The sequence below is a fragment of the Orycteropus afer genome, unplaced genomic scaffold (genome assembly GCF_000298275.1).
Source record: "Orycteropus afer afer isolate SDZICR_OR568_19922 unplaced genomic scaffold, OryAfe1.0 scaffold00007, whole genome shotgun sequence".
In the NCBI taxonomy this organism is placed as follows: domain Eukaryota; kingdom Metazoa; phylum Chordata; class Mammalia; order Tubulidentata; family Orycteropodidae; genus Orycteropus; species Orycteropus afer.
In genome coordinates, this window is record NW_006921594.1 from 22,555,771 (window position 1) to 22,559,648 (window position 3,878).

Genomic DNA, 3,878 nt, shown 5'->3' on the forward strand with positions numbered 1-3,878 from the left:
CAATAGCCAAAAGATGGAAACAACCTAGGTGTCCATCAACTGAGGAACGGATATCCAAATTATGGTACATACACACAATGGAATACTATGCAACCCTAAAGAATAATGTAGAGTCTGAAAAATACCGCATTACATGGATTAACTTGTAGGACATTACACTGAGTGAAATAAGTCAATCACAAAAGGACAAATGTTGTATTAATCCATTATTGTAAAAGTCAAGGAAACGTTTATCTATGGAACATTTTCTTTGTTGGTTACCAGAGGTGGGAGGAGAGGGGTGGGAACACTGTTAGATAGATAGAGGTAAGTTTTGATTAGGGTGAAGAGAAGGGCAATGTACCTAATGTGAGTGATCAATGTGTGGTATTGAGGAAAGAAAGATACAGAGAGGTATGTGGGAAGTACAGACAACAAAGATGAACCCTTTTGCACATATGGTATGGCATTGTCAGTGAAGGCAAACATGAGTATATGGATGGATAGATGGATGGACAGGCTGAACTATTAGGTATGTCTATGATTTGGGGAGTGTACCCAAGAACATGTATAGGGTTGGCAGACAGTAGTCCTATAACTGTATGTGTATGATCTGAATTCCCAGGTGTATAGTTGAGCTGACAAGGGACATGGTTGTAGTCACTGCTTGGTCAGAGCCAGCTACCCAGAGGGACTGAGTAGTTGAACCTGTGGGCTCGGGACCATAGTTGCAGAGGACATCAAGCTCAATTGGCATAACATACTACACAAAACATTGTTCCACCTCCTACTGTGGCTAGTAGTGACTGGGATTTTAAAAGCTTGCAAGCTGCCATCTAGATGCAACGATGGGTCTCTTCTCGTCCAGAGTAAAGAAGAATGAAGAAAACCAAAAATTCATGGAAACAATTAGTCTTAGCAACTGGTACATCATCAGATCTGTAGCCTATATCACTATGAGACCAGAAGAACTAGATGGTGTCCAGCTACTATGTCAACCACTTGGAAGAGGATCTATGTAGGAGATCCTGGATAGAGAGGGAGAACAATGTGGAACAAAACTCAAAATCATTTGGAAAAAAAAGGTGGGGGCAGGTTTGCTGGCCTGATAGAACCTGGTGGAACCACTGAGACTATGGCCCCTAGCTGCCCTTCAGGTCTGGAATTGAATGCATACCTGTGGATTCCAGCCAAACAATAGACAGGCATTTGAGTTGAACATTTACTTGAGGTAGATACACTCCTTGGAAAGAACAAGCATGGGAGAAAGAAAGGCTGCTTATGCACAAGGAGACAGCTCAGGGGGCAAGAGTGCATGGAGGGATGGACACAGGGAAGAGGTAACTATTGGGAAGAAGTAGGAGGGGAGATGTTGCATTGTGGTAAATTGTGGTCAATGTCATGAGACAAAGTGTATGTGAACTGCTGTATAGAAAGTGTATTTGCTCTGTAAATTTTCACCCAAATCACAATAAAAAAATAAACTAAAAAAAAAAAAAAAAGCATAGGGCCCTGTTGTTTGCATTTCTTCCCAACTGTCCATTCAGTAGGAGCTCTGGTGGCGTAGTGCCTAAGGCATTTGACTGCTAACCAGAAGGCTGGCAGTTCAAACCTACCAGACACTCCTCAGAAGGAAGACTGGGTAGTCTATTTCCATAGTGATCCTGCCTTGGAAACCCAAGGAGGGGTCGCTATGAGTCGGGACTGAGTGGACAGCAGTGAGTTTGTTTTTCGTTTTTTTCTCCATTCAGTGACATTGTATTGAAAACTTGAAATTGTCCATGGAGGGAGTTTTTACACCAGAGATATAGGCAAATGCTACAAATCAGGAATATTCTTTTTTTTCCCATAGGAGCTAGTTATTAAATCAGCATATTGGTATATGTAATAGTGACAGGAATATGCAGGACGCTTCATAGACAGAATGCGCAAGAGTGAGGAGCAGGCATTTGACTGAGGAACTTAAGGAGTCTGTGGATGGTGCAAACAGTTAATGTGCCAGCTGCTAACTGAAAATTTAGAGGCTTGAGTCCTCTGAGAGGTACCTTGAAGAAAGGCTTTGTGATCTACTTCCGGAAAATCAGTCACTGAAAATTCTATAGAGCAGAGTTCTACCCTGACATACCTGGGGTCCCCTGGGGTCAAAACCAACTCCATAGACAACTGGTATTTTAATGATAAGAAGGAGCTAGTTCTTATAGAGCTCCAGGGCAAGAGCAAAGAGGAGAGCAAAGACAAAGACCTTAAAGCTTGGAATGCTCAAGGAACAGATGTATACATAAGATAACTTATGCAAGAGATCCCTCCTGAAAAGCTAATAAACTAGTTGTCATAATATGAAGTGTCCAGGGTTGTGAGTTCATAGGTCTTCAATATGAGACACTAATTATTGAAACTGGTTTATGATCCAGACAATCTAGGCATCAGACAACTCCAATTATCTTAGCTCACATCAAGTTATAACTCTCTACTGGTACTTTATGTCCTCTAATCTTTGTAAGAAACTTATTAAGTAAGTAAAGAAAAGGTAACGCTGGTCCTCACCTCCCACTGCTACTACTGACTGGGACTGTAACCTTGGTCTAGTTGGTTTCAAGGATCACATTTCTTTTCTAGTTTGAGATGCCTTTTGAGTGTTGCACTGAAAAGTTTGGAGTGGAGAAAGGAGTGTAAGAGAGAAATAGAAGCGTTTCAAGAATCCTTTTGCCAGAAATAGGAAGGGCAAAGAGAAGAAGCAACTGAAAGTGGGATCCCAAAGGAAAATTCAAGAAACTGGATCAAAGCTCAGAAGACTGCAGAAAGTAGTTGCCAAAGTGAAACTGTACAACAGTGAAGCCAGAACTGAAAGACAAACTTATCTTACATTCAATATCACCAAGAGAGGATGTTGATCCCAGTCTTTGTAGTCTCTTTATCCTGGTTTGATTTTTGACTCATCTTTCAGAAAATTAACTATTTGTAACCCTGGAATTTAGTTATATATTTTGAAGACATTTATTTAGTATTAACTTGAAAATGTTTTGGACCTCTGTCTAACAGCTATTCTAATTATATATTATGTATAACCAATTTTCATAATTTGAAATTTTACAGGTTTTATCCCACTGAAACAATGTTTAAGAGCAACTAATGATGATTTTCTTCTTTTTCCCCACAACTGGATTCAAATAATTCATGGGACTTTTTTCTCCAGTTTTTCTTCTCTTCAAAAATGTTTCTATCATTGCATTTAATATTATCTATTTAATTTAATGAATTTATTTTATTTTTATTAATATTATTTAATTTTATTAATATTTACATTGCGTCTGAATAGTGGTAAAGGGTACATCTAGAACCTGGTTTTAATATTTAATATTCCATCTTGTTGAAACTCAACAGGGAGAGGCACTTAAGTGTCAAAGGATGTTTTTTTCACCATTGTAATACGATTTTCTTGTCTTCATCTCATAAATGGTGATTTTGAAATAGGATTTCTAGAAGGGCTTGATAATGTAACAGCAATGAAAATAATTCACTCATTTTCATACCCAAAGCAACTTATAAAATATGACTTGTGCTTCCAGTAAATGCATCATATTCAAATAATTCTTTTCTGAATTATTTGCCTGTTTTCTTTTAAATTAAAGAAACAAATTTAATGAGAGTATTTCATGTAAATGGGAGAGGAGGAAGGCAAAGAAATAGGACCCCTGGCACCTAATGCTTAAACTTTGTATATATCTATATGTGTATATGGGAGCTCTGGTGGCATAGTGCTTAAGGCATCTGACTGCTAACCAGAAGGCTGGCGGTTCAAACCCACCAGCCACTCCTCGGAAGGAATATAGGGCAATCTATTTCCTTAGTGATACTGCCTTGGAAACCCAAGGAGGGATCACTATGAGTAGGATCTGACT

At 38.8% G+C, this 3,878-nt stretch overlaps 1 protein-coding gene across 1 annotated transcript in view; it reads right to left on the reverse strand.

Moving 5' to 3' along the window:
* Positions 1–3,878, reverse strand: part of GNAT3 (G protein subunit alpha transducin 3) — a 74,210-nt gene that overhangs the window by 14,364 nt on the left and 55,968 nt on the right. The window lies entirely within an intron of this gene.